General features: G+C 41.9%; 1 protein-coding gene across 2 annotated transcripts in view; it reads right to left on the bottom strand.

Moving 5' to 3' along the window:
* DAB2 (DAB adaptor protein 2) overlaps positions 1-12984 on the bottom strand; it is a 50181-nt gene extending 37197 nt beyond the window's left edge. For both annotated transcript variants that reach the window (XM_058564185.1, XM_058564184.1), the window contains exon 1: positions 12703-12984. The gene's annotated coding sequence lies outside the window, so the exon portion shown is untranslated. The remainder of the gene's footprint in view (positions 1-12702) is intronic.
* Between the last annotated feature and the right edge of the window lie 1459 nt (positions 12985-14443).

The raw sequence follows: 14443 nt of genomic DNA, 5'->3' as shown, positions 1-14443 counted from the left end.
GCCCTGGAAAAGAGAGACCAGAGTAAAGTGGATTGGGACTGTGTGGTTGGGGATGGCTTAAACAGGTTTCTTAGAAACACAGAAGGAACACCACATTTTTCCAAGTTAAATTTATTGAACGTTTGTTCTAGACCAGGTGTGATGCTAAGATCCTGGCATTTAATCCTGTGGGGAAGGTGTCATCATCCCTATTTGACGGGACAGAAGCTCAAGCACAGAAGTTAACCAACCCACTGAAAGTCACACAGATCTAACAGCACGCTCTTAACGTCTTTGTTTTAGAGCAATACAGGCAAAAAGAGAGAGTTAAGCTGGTTCTTCAGATAGGTGGAATGTGTTTTAGCCAGAAAATACTTTTGCGAAAGATGAATTGATAGCAATGCGTAAAGGATATTTATGTCAGCTTGGCTAGAATACAGGACCTATGCTGGGTTATCAGAGGGAAGAGGTTGAAAGGTGGGTCAAACAGGATTAGGGTGAGTTTACAGAACTATATTTTTGTCTAGAAACTATTGGGAAGACTTTGAGGTTTTGAGCAATGGTGTGGAGGTTGGGGTGGTGACAAATCCAAGTATGGAGCCATGGCATCAAAGAGTCAGATAGCTTTGTAGTATGATAGTTGCACGAACTTGCCACTTTGAGTGATTCAACACTGCTGGTTTCTTTCATTTAAATACTTGGCTAATCCTTCTGAAACAAAGCCTTTTAATCGAAAGGTTAAGGTCTAACAATCTCGAATGTCAGATTCAAGGTTATCCCATCTTGCCAAGCTATGATGCTTGGTGACCCTCAAACTTCAAATAAACAAAGTGTCCTAAAGGTGGCTTAAAAAAAAAAATCAAAGGCTATTATGTCTTACAACCTTCATTCTAAGATCCATTTCATCCTTTAAAAAAATTCCATAACATCAGTTTTATAAGCACTTATATAAAAGAAATCATATTTTAAAATATGAGCACCTAGAGGAACATCTTTTGAAAAAGGCAGCTATTGACTAAAATAGTCATGTCATTATAATTCCTCATTTAAAGCAGAATATATAGCATTTTCCCATTTTATATATGTTTCTCTATATAACTATTGAAAGACCAGAAAGATCAGAACGCCAAGGAAATGCTGGTTAAGAAGGGTGGTACTTAGTATGATGAGAGACAGACTTCCGCTTCTTATACATTTGGAATAATGATATTAGAGAGACACATGTCTTTTTGTATTTTTAAAACTAAATTCCTTAGAGACGTGCTAATTTGTCAGATAGCAATATTTAAAATGTAGGTAACTCTATAGTCTAACTTGGGCTAAAGGTAGACTCATGAAGATATCTAGGTTCAGTTACATGAAATTAAACTCAAAAGCTAGGAGAACCTACAAAGTGAACATGGGCACATCTGAAAGTATAAAGGGTGCCCACAGTAAGCTTCCGACACCATCATCTTAGACATCATTAACTGATACTCACCTGTTCAAAGTTGTTGAGAAAAGCTCCTGATATATTCAAAAAGGAACAATAAGTTTTGAATCAAATGTCACTAGGGTTTGAAAAAACTCTTTTATGCTATGATTTCGAAAGTTGGTTTCCAGACTGGTTTTCCTGGACCCACTGAGGTCTGCGTGGATAGTAATGAGTTGGCAATCTGATATAAACATTTTAAAGCGCCAAATGGATATCACGTCTTTACCCATAATACAGATGCACACAAATTAAAAAACCAGGTATTGAGCCAGCCCTGATGGCCTAGTGGTTAAAGTTCGGTGTGCTCCGCTTTGGCGGCCCGGTTCTGTTCCCGGGTGTGGAACCACACCACTGGCCTGTCAGTAGCCACGTGGTGGCGGTGGCTCACACAGAAGAACTAGATGCATTTACAACTAGAATATACAACTATGTACTAGGGCTTTGGGGAGGGGAGAAAAAAACAGATTTCTTTGATTTGAGCAGAAATTGTAAGTCAAAGGGATAACCTTAATGATCCAGTGCTGAGTCAAAGGTTTCATCTCTTTTCTCAACTTTTATTAGTTCTTTAGTAAACAGTGTGGTGGTCACTTTTAAAAAGAGAAACAGATGGAGAATAAGAAGTTGTCCTTGGTTGAAATATCAGGTTGAAAACTATCCACCACTACGATTACTATTATCCACGTGATTACATCTATCGGGTCAGAAAGACGTGTGCGCCATGATGAATACTCCACTGGTAGAAGTTAAACCAAGGACTTGAAAAGACCACACCATCTGGAGAATTTTAGTCACAGCTTTTCTGCCTTTCTCAGGCCCTGAGCAGATATGAACTAGAGGAACATATGGATATTGCTCATTATAAATAAACTTCAAGTTAAAAAAATGGGACTCAGAATTGTTATACTAACAGATGATAACGCAAGCTGAAGTTTCTCATTTTGCTCACTCTACAATAAATTACAACTAATGTTCCAGATGAGAGTGGCTTGACTCACTCATTCACCTGGCCATCTGGTTATTGTTTATGGAACACCTACTATGTGCCATGCACTGTATTATTCTGTATATACAATGACAAAAATAGACATGGTCTCTACTCTCAGGGGGTTTACAGGATAAGCTGGGGAAAGAGAATAAGCAAGAGTTACAACTGCTTTAGAGGAAATGTTTTTGATTAGGATAGAGAGCTTCACTGTTATTAATAATGTTTAGTGAGAGAAAGCAAAATTAGTACTACTTTAAGAAATTCTATATAAATTGCTTTCTTATTAATATCAACAATGCAAAGATGCAAATTTTGTCTTAGGGCTTAATTACCCTCTTCAACAGACAGTTTTAAAAGTATGACATTTACTTAAAACATTAATTAGATGAGGGATATTCACACTTAATGTTTGGGAATCTCCTATAACCATATTGCAATCTGGAAGAGTGTCTGCATGACAGAGTGAGTAGGAGGGAAGAATCTTGTGAATCACTAGGTTATTAAAGTATGTCAATGATGTTTCCGGCAAAGTTGTCTTAAAATCCAAAGTTCTGAATCAATACTATTTTCAGAAACATCAGAAAGAAACACATGCTCATATGGCATTCAGTTTTGTCACTTCAGAAGTGTAAGCAATTCAGAGATGACACAAACCTCTGTATTCTAGAACCAAACATGTTCTGTGGCACTCTTAATTACCCAATTCTCTTAGAGTACAGTAGTGTCACTTTCAGATCAGGCTAAACTACTGAATCACAGATTTAAAGGAAGCAATTATGAAAATGTAACCAGGGACCCTGACACGTGGCTTTGGTTATTTAAGGAGCACTACCTAGTTACAAGAGAATTAGCAAGTGAATATCAGCTAGCATTTGCTTAATGTCAGCCTTCATCAAGAAAACGGACTTTTTATCACCCCAAATAGTAAGCCCTCAACAAGTGTTGGCTGCATGAAATGAAGAGTCCAGATCCTAAGACAGAACACAGTTGTATCCACTGTTTCTATTAAAAAGTTCTGGTACAGAAAGCTGAACATTTGTATCTCTATACATTATCTGGAAACAGAGCTGCAGAATTTACTTTGTTCATGGACATACCTAAAAGACTCACAACGGTATTGTCTGTAGCTTAGCATGAAGCTAAGATTTTATCGTAGACTGTTCACATGTCTACTGGATATGGTAAAACTTTGACCCTCTGTTTTCCATAATTACCCTTTATTTCCATACCTCTCCTCTCTCCCCACTGAAAAAATTCTTTTTACTTAATTCTAGCATTTCTCCCCAACCTTGCCTCATCGCCACCCCAAGTTGCTGTTTCCAAAAAAGCTGTACTACCCTGTATCACATACCTTGTTCCTCACAATTAGTCAACTCATATTACAGTGTAATTTATTTATTTATTTATTTATGTATTTTGCTGTAGAAGATTCGCCCTGAACTAACATCTGTGGCCAATCTTCCTCTATTTTGTATGTGGGTCGCCACCACAGCATGGCTGATGAGTGGTGTAGGTCCATGCCTGGGATCCGAACATGCAAACCTGGGCTGCTGAAGTGCGGCATGCTAAACTTAACCACTATGCCACCAGGCCTGCCCCTACAGTGTTATTTTGATATTGTCTATACATATAGCATAGGTATTTTTTCATAATTTAGAAGTAAAGAAACTTTGTGGGATGAATTCTTCCTTCCCTCTCCTCAGAAGAGTCCAATGAGAATCTAGGTTGTAAGAGACTCTAGTTGACCTACTTTCATGGCTAAATTCTTGCAGTAGTGCCCTCTCAGACCTCATGACCTTCCTGATTTGTATTAATCAGGTATCAGTGTTCAAGTCCTCCATTCGCAGTCAACCTGAGATTCCAAGTCCTTCATAATTAGAATGCACAGTAGATATACACATAGCCACCTGTTCCCTGGAGAGGCTGATCTCTTCCATTTACCCTGGACACACACACACACACACACACACACACACACACACAGCACCTTCTCATGTTGCCTCGCTAGCCTATAATACTGCTTTCATCTACTAGAATTCCTACCTGTTATTCAAAGTCGGCTCAAGGTGTGTTGTCTCAGGGAAGTCTTCACTGAGCTCTTACCAGCCCTACATTTTCCTACACTTGCCATGACCTTTGTTGCCCTCTGACTCATGTAGGACTCTTCCCCTAACTCAGTGAAGTTCTGAGGTCAGGGAATCATTTGTCCTACTTTTCCAGGCACCACAGTCTGGTAAAGAGCAGTGCATTTAAAACATTAGAGGTAACACATATTTTCCATTTGCTCCTTAATATTTGATGAGGCAAATGTTTACTTTGCTGATTTTTCATGAAATATAGTTTTTTCTTCAACTGCTGACCAATCTCTACTCAAACTCATCCTACCAATATAGCCAGGTTAATTTATCTAAGTCAGCATTTTGTTTTCCTGATTTCATAAAGAGACCTACTGCTTAGCAAATAAAGATCTAAGTTCTTGGGGCTGGCCCAGTGGCACAAGTGGTTAGGTGCGCGCACTCTGCTGCGGCGGCCCGGGGTTCGCCGGTTCGGATCCCAGGGACCCATCGATGCACCGCTTGCTAAGCCATACTGTGGCAGCGTCCCATATAGAGTAGAGGAAGGTGGGCACGGATGTTAGCCCAGGGCCAGTCTTCCTCAGCAAAAAAGAGGAGGATTGGCATTGAATGTTAGCTCAGGGCTGGTCTTCCTCACAAAAAAAAAAAAAAAAAAAAAAACTAAGTTCTTGCCCTGACATCCAAAGCTCAGTGCAATCCATCTCTCCTTTCCAAACAATATCACCTCTTACCTCTCTGCCACCTATACTTTCTCTTGGCCAAACTGGCCGGTCAGTATTCTTTGGGCGTACATCTGCATGATTTGCTTATGAGCTTCTGCTTAGAATGCATTTTTCTTCCTACCGTTGCTGATCTGACTTCCACCATTCCTTTAAAGGCCAAGTCCATTATCACACTTGAGTCCTTTGCTTTCTCCGGACCCTACTCTATACCACTTAACTGTAATAAAACCATATGTTTGTTGAACAGCTGTCATTTTGCCTAAATTTTTTTTTAAAGCTTCAGTGCATAGTTGTGTATCCTAGTTGTTAGTTTTTAGTTCTCTGTGTGAGATGCCACCACAGTATGACAACTGACAGACTGGCGGTGTGGTTCCACGACTGGGAAATGAACCTGGGCCAGGGTGGCGAGCACCGAATCTTAACCACTAGACCACCAGGGCTGGCTCTGTCTCAATTTCTTGCAGGCAGCAATTGTTGACCTCTATGTATCCTTTAGTAGGTGTTAGGTAAATATTTTCATCCAACTTTCAATCACAACCAAATTTTAGTCATTGAGAACTTTAGACCAGCTGGCCAAATCAGAAACCCTAGAGAACAAGTTATCAGGCAGCTAAACAATCATCTGTGCATGAAGATATCCTTCAGAAGACAGCTTGGACATCGAATAAAATTATCATTTCAATTCAAGTACATGTATGTTTCTGAAAAGCCTCGGCTATAGTTGAATCTTGGTCCAGGCAGAAATCAACATTAAATCTCCTTATTAGCAATCAGCTATGGATAGAAGAGCCTGTTCTCTCTGTTACATATTTATTTTCTGCTTCAAAAATGAGATTGCATTTAAGATGTTTGACTTCACAGGCAAAGGTTAAAAAAAGAAACCCAAAACAAAAACAAAAAAGGGACATCACCACCCAATGCTGATGTAATTAAAGCACAGCTGAGACTTTCCTTTAAAATACAGATATTTGAGCACCTACTATGTGTACCGTTCTGACTTCTGATCCTCTGATCTAGACGTCAATTATATGTTTCCCATTTGGATTAACATTGTTCCTCAAAGTCAAACTGGCTCAGCATTCTTCATATGACTATGTCAGCCCTCTGACAAATGTTCAAACACATTTGGCTTATTTCTGTTGCACTAAATGGTAACAAAAAGCATGTTAGCATCTGTAGTACATATTATAGAAGATTAGAACAGGTCTTGGTCCCTTAATAGGACACTTAAAATATGAAAAGCGAAGTCATTTGGGTGAAATGTTTAGAAAAAGGAGGGCAGCTGTGTTCAATACAGACAGATTTAATGAAGTTATTCTTCACTTTCCAGTTATTTGGGTATGAATGAACTCTAGACCTCAGGGGGACTCAACTTTCCTGCCCAGAGGAGATTTAACTGGTACATTAAGAGTTAACATTTGTGTGCCTGTACTGGTTTATGAAGCATTTCCACATTGTCTTGCTTGACTCTCACATTGATAGTTTCAAGGTATGTAGGAAAGACGGTCTTCTAACTTTCAGCCCAAATGTGTTCATCTCTAGATTTTAGCTTGCCTAAAGCTCACAAGCAATGAGAACAAGACTATTTTCAATATCAGCTTAGTTATTGCATTGAAAGTTGTAGTTCTAGAACAGGTACATTTCTGAAGCAACAGCTCTGAGGAAGTATTTTTTATGGCTTCTCCTTTAATTTTAATTTCGAGGCAACTCATTTTACTGATGGAGAAAAAGAAGCTCAGATGTTATGTCTCTTGTCTTAAATGGCAAAACTGGGTTGTGGACACAGTCAGTTGTAGTTCAGAGCCCAAGCTCTTAACCACTAACCTATGTTGCCTCCTCAAAACCAGAGTTCCAATTCTCTACTTCTAGATCACGCTCTTGCATTTTTCAGTCTAAGGTGTGATCTTTGCTAAACGTCAGTCTTACATTAACATCAGTCATTCTTAGGACGTGTTTTGCAAAGTGGGTGAAGCAATTAAGGGTCAGAGACATTGAATAGCATGCCTAAGAAATGGCAGAGCTGCCATTCCACTGTAGAACTAGATTCTATGTTCTTTGCTGCACATGATGTAGACTTTCTTCTAGATTTCTACTCACTAGGAGTTCTCCCACTGCCAACCTAGCAACATACTTCACATACGAGGTACTTACCAAATATTCAGATAAACACCAAGATTCGAATCACAAAGATTCACCCTTGAATCCTGGCTCTACCATGTAATGATATGACCATGTGAAGCTGATATCTACTGATCATATTGGAGCTAAGAAATGAAGATTTTTTTCTATCTATCTTAAGTTATATAAAGTGAAAATCAAATGGGAGAATGGAACAGTACTTCATAAACCATAAAACTCAATAAATACTAAGTGCAGTGGGTTCATTTACCAGTATGGAGAAGGCTTCATCTGCACTCTGGGCATGGTATGAAAAACAAAATAAAAAGTTTATAGGTTAGAGAAAACCATCTGGTTCAAGGATAATGATCTAGTTTACCAGAATCTTTTTTAAAAGAAGTAACTGGGACAGTTTCCTAATAAATGGAGATTAATTACACTCTTTAAAACACCAAAAGAGGGGAAAGGATTTGGAAGCAAGGTGATTATGTAAAACTAAAGAGTATATCAGCTTTCCTAGGATCAAGAAAGCAATACCTGAGATAGTAGGAAAAATGTCAAGGTCTGTGCTTTTTCATCTGTCTGCATCCTCAGATTCAGTTGAATTGAGCTGTGTTTAAATGTTTTGCTTTATTATTTCCACGACTGTAGGAATTCAGACACTTTGCTATGCTTTCCACTGAGCAACTGAATTAGGAAAGTTACTCTGAGATCATGTGGAGGGCTTGTTGAAATACAGCTAGATGGGTCCTACTGCTAGAATTTGGTTCAGTGAATCTGGGATGGTGACCAAGAATTTGCATTTCTAACAAGTTCCCAGGTGATGCTGATGTTGCTGGTCTGGGGACCACACTCTGAGAACCACTATCTTAGATGAGTTCTCTCTAGCTGTAAAATACACATCAAGCTAACTAAGTGTCCAGTCTTGAAAGACTGAATGAATTTGATTGTGAAATGAGAACTTACGAAGGTTCACCTGTCACATAAAGATCTAAGTCTGTTTCAGAGTTACATTTTGCATCACAATGCTAAAGAGAAATAGGGTAGCTTTTTACCCAGAGAAAATGTTAAACCATGTATTCCTCACCCAAATTTCTTCCAGGCTGAACAGCGTTTCAAATTCCGCTTCTCCAGGATTATCGCCTCCTATTCTACCTGCTTCCTTTACTCTGTGTTACCTAAGTGACAGCCCCCTGTCACTTGCATTCTGTATAAGCATTCTGCCTCCTGCTAACTTCCCTACAGCTGAACACTGACTCAGCCTGCCCCATTCACTCAGAATTCTTACCAGTCTAAGGCAGTTAAAGGTTGCTTGCCTCTAGCCTACTTGTATAAGTTATGGTAGCAGAGAAATATTGCCAGGCTTCTTCTATATCAAGGCAACAGCTCTTATGTTCCTGAAATTTCATAAGCCTTAATATTTTGCTATCTTGATGATGTAAGAATTAGCAAGAGTTAGACAATCAAGTGTTAGGATTAAAATAGGTTTAGAAGAAGAGGAAAAGGATGAAGTAGGTAAAGAGGAGATTCTACCTCACTTAATAAAAAAGTAACTTCCATTTTTAGACCAGGAAGCAATTTGTTCAGGTTTTGCTTACCCTAGAGTGGCAGGCTTCCTTCCAGGGTAGGAGAAGGATGCGAGAAGGGGAGTAACCATGGCAACCCGCCCAGCAATGTCGGCAAGGATAGTATGGGGCTGCACGCACACGGAAGACTTTTTATTTCTAGCCTAGTCGCTCAGTTTAGTACGGGTGGTCCCTCCCTTCCCACTTCCTTCTGCTATAATGCTGACTTCAGGTCGAAGAATTGCTCCCTCTTGGTTGGGAGTCCGAGAGGGGGTGGAGAAGACTTCAATGACACCAGAGGAGGTCAGCATGACCAAACCAAACTGCAGGCTTCTAGGCGGAGAACAGAGAGTAACTCCCTGTCTGTTCTAGCGTGAGCACAGCACAGAAGCTGGCTTTGTTAATATGAAATGCTTGAATGATTAACATTTTTCAGGTAGACGAGTAGTGTCCAATTTTGACAAAGAAATTCTCCATTCCGACTTCAGTTTTCACAAAGATACACAATTCAGTTGTTCAGGGGGTAAAAACAAAACAAAACACAATTTTCTAAGTCAGACAGAAGAAAGTATTCTAAGCATATTAGATTAACAATCTTCCCAACAAACCTGAGGGTAGGTACTATTATTCTCTCCAGATAAGAAAGCTTAAGTACGGAGAGGTTAAACAGTTTGCCGGAGGTCACGTATGCAGCGGTGGTGTAGCTGCGATTTGAACCAAGGCAATGGAACTCCAGAACTCAGGCTCTCAACCACTACCTGACTGGGCTGGGGGCGGGGGAGCAGAAACTGGCAGGAAGGCTAGCCCTTTGTGTCCACACTCAGTATCATTTGTTCCCCTCATCAGAAATTAGCATGTTTTTTGTAGAAGAGGAGACTTGATGGCCCGCTTTCTTTCTGATTCACACAATTAATCCAGGCAGGATACATTACCATGAATTAGGTTTCCCTGAAACACACATATCTGATGTCACAGCTATTTCATCTAACTGTGATTTTGGCCTCCCTCTGTGCAAGTCGGTGGCACAGCTTCAACTTTAGAATTACTCAGCAGCACCAGGAAGAATTTTAAAATACCACATCCTGTTCCTTAGGTGCTTCATATTGCCAGTATAGTTCTTATTCTGGTTCTGTTTGGAGGACCAGAATAAGACTGAACTTTACGGGTTCAGTCAGTTATCAGAACCTCTCCAACCAGTCTGCTGTCAAGCCTTGCCACCTGGCGAGGCAGGTTCTGACGAACGTGAGGGCGACTTGACACCCTGGAGAGCTCAGTCTTTAGCAGCCTTCTCAAGTGTTTCAGCATCTTAGCTTTGTCTTTAAGAAAAGCGTTAATTAAATCCTCAACTCAGGAGAGACTGAGGAAGAGAAACACGGAGCCTTCAAAACTATCCAGGTAGAAATTATCCAGGTAGAAAAACAGACATATGAGGGTAGAATTAGAAATGAAGCAGCACGTACTCACTGCACCACCAAGAGCCCACGTTTCCACAAAGTCCCCTGCTAGCCAGGAGCCACTCAGCAAGGTGTATGTCTTCCTGCTCTCTTAATCTTCAGGTAATTGAGGCATGGCTGAGCAGGCCAATAAATATCACCCCCACCCAACTGGTCAGCAGCTTCCAGAGGCACCTGTACGACCTTCATGCCAATGAGTGTCTTAAAAGCAATTCCCTTCAACCCAAACGCGGTGACAAAAATCAATTCAATCTTTTGAGCAAGGCAACAAATAAGCCTAATACACAGGAATTTGGACTTTTCGTTGAATCTAAAACTATAAAAAGTCTTGAGTAAAAATGCAGACTCTGGTTTCTGTCCTTAACAAATTAGGCAAGGCTTTTAAAGTGCTGGGGCTCCCTTCCCTCTCTTACACACTCAAGTGAAGGTTGACTGTGCCCAAGATCACCAGAATGGCAACTACATGTGTGTCATAGCTCAAAGGTGGAAGACATTCCTCTACCATCTACTTGTTCTGGTCATACGTTAAAACGTAGGAGGGTATAGTTTAAGAAGAACTGGTTTCTAGTGTAGTCATTTGGATAAGAAGGGACAGACCTGGGAGTGGGAAGGGAAGGGGGAAGTTAAGTTATTCACCAACAACAGGCAAGAGAATCCAGTCTGCCTTAGGAGGAAACTGATCAGGAATTTAGAAGAAGTAATTTGTCCCAGAAATATAGTTTGGAAAGGACCACTAGGCCTCCTTTGTGCTCTCTCTAGGACACTGTCCACACTGCACACTCCGTGTTGTATAAGTGTGGCATTATTGCATATACCCAGCACTTCACCAAAAAGGTCCTTCCCCAAAGATTAAGGAGAGCTCCATCCCAAATACTCCTCAATTCTCAAGGCAATAAACTTTCTTACAGTGTCACTGAGGCCTATTTCCCTTCAATGAGGTAGAGACAGAATCTGGGGTGAGTGGGGCACCAGGCCCAGAGAAGAGCAGCCGAATCAAGATCTGGCTGCTGGTGTAAGAAGCACGCATGGAGGTGCCGTAGAGCATGGAGACATACCATTTGGTAGCTGCAGTGCTCCCACAATCCCAGGTAGTTCCTCCCTCCCCGCCAGTCAGTAGATGCTCCAGTGTGGGGAGCCAACCTCAAGCCTATAAGGAAGATCAACAATATACCCCATCAAAGGCATTCCAAGAGCCTTATCAGATGTCTTGAAGGCATTTTTGTAGCTGCCTTTTTCTCTCAGCCATTACTTCTGTTTGAATTAGCTCTATTTTACCTCCTTCTCCCCCACTCCCCTGCTTTGCCTGATTAGGGCCAGAAATTTTTTCATTAAGTCACTTTATAGTGCAATAACAACATTTACTATTCATGAAGTCGCCCCTCCATAATTTTTAAGTCTTTCCATGTGTCTGGAAGTTTATTTCTGCTCTTCTCGTTTTACAGAGTGCCTGTCTTCCTTCCAAACACAAACTAAAAAGAAAGAGGAAAAGGTGGGGGGGGGGGGGGCTGGCGGGGAATGGGGTGGAGATAATATCCAGATTCTTTAAGTGTTTTTAATCCAGCTAAATTTCCCTTTGGACTCAAACAGCTCCCTGCTGAAACTGACTGCGGACCTGAATTCCAGGCTGAGAATTAAGTCAAGAGGAAAGGAGGGCAGAAACAAATAACAGAGTCAGCTCTATGCTATGAAAACCGCGCTGTTGACTGGGGCTCCATGGTTTTAACCCATTCATTTTTTCCCCTTTTCTAGAATTCTTGCTTAATCTTTCCAGTCAGTTTCCAGCAAGGAGGCAGACACCATTTAAACGCTCAGTGCTTTGGGGTTTTAAAACAAGTTTGTTCAGTCTCTGGGGCAGATAACTTTCTTAAGAATGCGGGTGTGAGACAAAGTTCACATTTTAACGCCATACGTTGTCAGTCACCAGGAAAAAGCTTCTCCAGGGCACAGCCCAGGTCCCCAGCCTTTGTCACAGGCAAAAATAAACACCCTTGGAGGAGTTGATTAGGCGGTCAGCAGCCACACCAGCGTCCTGCCAGGGCTGCCCGCAGAGCTTTTAAACAAGCACACAGACTAACACACACAAAAGGGAGGCGCTGGTTAAATGTCACAAGCTGGACATCTGGAGGCCGACCCCAAAGGTAAAACGCACTCCGTGGACGCATTCCTCGGACGTCAGGCCACAAACTCGCTTGTTTCCCCAAGTACACTGGCTCATTTCTCAGATTCACCCACAGTCTCAGGTCTGCACCCCGAGGGGGGAGAAAGCAAAACAGGGAAGGAGGTCGCCAAAAAATGGAGCCAAAGGGAAGAAGGATTTGAAAGCTACTCACAGGCTGGCTAGCGCCTCTGCGGAGCGAGCATGACTCCCCGGTGCCCGAGCCTCCAGGCTGCCGCGCAGCCGACACGGCGGCCGCGCTTAAATAGCCGCCGGCCGGGAGCCTCGGAGCCGCGCGGCCACTCCCGGCGAGATATGGTTCTAATCAGATGCTGGCAGCTGAGGACTCCCCAGGAATGCGCCGGGATGTTTTTGCTGCCCGGGCTTGGTAACTCCCCCTCAACGTGTCTGCTGAGTCTTCCAAACTTAACTGTTTATTAACTCGAGCTCCAGTCACGCAGAGGACCCGGGTCCCCTCGGCTCGGCGAGCCCCGCCAGCGGGGGGCGATCGCAGGGAACCGGAGCGAAGGGGAGGAGAAACGAGCAAGGGCGCAGTCAACAGCCCCAGACTCGCGGGGCTGGGGACGCGGGACAGGGGAGGGTGCAAATAAGGACAGGAAAGGGAAACTCCGCAGGAAAGGGGTGGGATCCACCCAACCTTCATTTCACGAATTCCTTCTCTGGATTGCCACTGGAGTGATGTGGCACGCGAAGTCATCCTTACGCGTTGGGGCCCCTTTGAACAAAGGGCCGCCTTTACTCCTGACTTTCCTGGCAAGAGGCAGTGGATCCTAGCTCAGATCTGCTGTTTCTACAGTGGAACGTGTGATTGCCCCCTTTAAAGGAATTAGTGTCTCTTTCATTGCAGATGTGAATGCGCTTAAATTGGTGGGAAATCTGTGTGTGTATATGTAAAACATACTGTATTTATGTATGAAATATAATCCTGTATATACAGACATAAAAACAATTCTCTCTCTATGAAATTGATATAAACAAAAATGTGCACGTCTATATAACCTATCTAAATAAGCTATATATCTGATATAAACAAAGATTGTATACTGGCTTCCCTCACAGTGTGTCCATCCACGTGTAGGCACGTAATGTGACTTCATCTGCACTGATTTCCCTAGCGTTTCATATACCTCCATGAAAAATATAAACTATGAGAAATAAAATATTTGAAAATATTGATGTACAGTGCTCAGCAGTAGAAGGCATGCCACAGCAGATGTTAGTGGGCCTTAAGCTGGGAATTCATTTTCTCCATATTTTAAAATCATGAACAATTGTAAAACATCCCCAGAAGCTTGGTTGCTTTTTAAGAATTAGGAAATAATTTCCTTCTTTTCTTGTGGAAAGCATATCCATGTTCCCTTTTATTTATTTATTTGTTTTTAAGGGGGAGACAGTGTGTACTAACGGTGAAAACGCCAAATTATGACTCGGAGGGGAAGGGGTTATTGATTTTATCGAGTAAGCAACACACAGCGGATTTGCATTTTACCTCTGGAAACTGGGGGTTCAAACTGGGCGCATGGGACACCAAGGATGTATTTTGTGGTCCAAGCCTAGCCCTGACTGCAAAGCCACTGTGTAATTTGGGGCAATTCAATGTGAGTGGCAGTCCCTGCTCTCAAGTAGGTCAGGCTTGGAACACCCAGTGACCCAGAGGCACAGAGCAGCATAGCTGGTGACAATGAGAATACTACCTCTCCTGGCCTCTACTATTTCTGCCACCTGCCTCATCTCCTCACACCTGGAGGTGTCGGGGTGGGGAAGGTGGGCTGTGGTTTTCAATATTCCTCTGAGGTAATTTGCTATTATTAAAAAAAATGACTTCGTGTGAATGACGAGAGATATATAAACTTTAGTCTTAGGATGGTATTTATAATATTTGTGCAGAGAACTTT

The sequence above is a fragment of the Diceros bicornis genome, chromosome 20 (genome assembly GCF_020826845.1).
Source record: "Diceros bicornis minor isolate mBicDic1 chromosome 20, mDicBic1.mat.cur, whole genome shotgun sequence".
NCBI classification, from domain to species: domain Eukaryota; kingdom Metazoa; phylum Chordata; class Mammalia; order Perissodactyla; family Rhinocerotidae; genus Diceros; species Diceros bicornis.
Note: the sequence above shows the minus strand (reverse complement) of the source record. Positions and strands in the feature narration are given on the sequence as shown.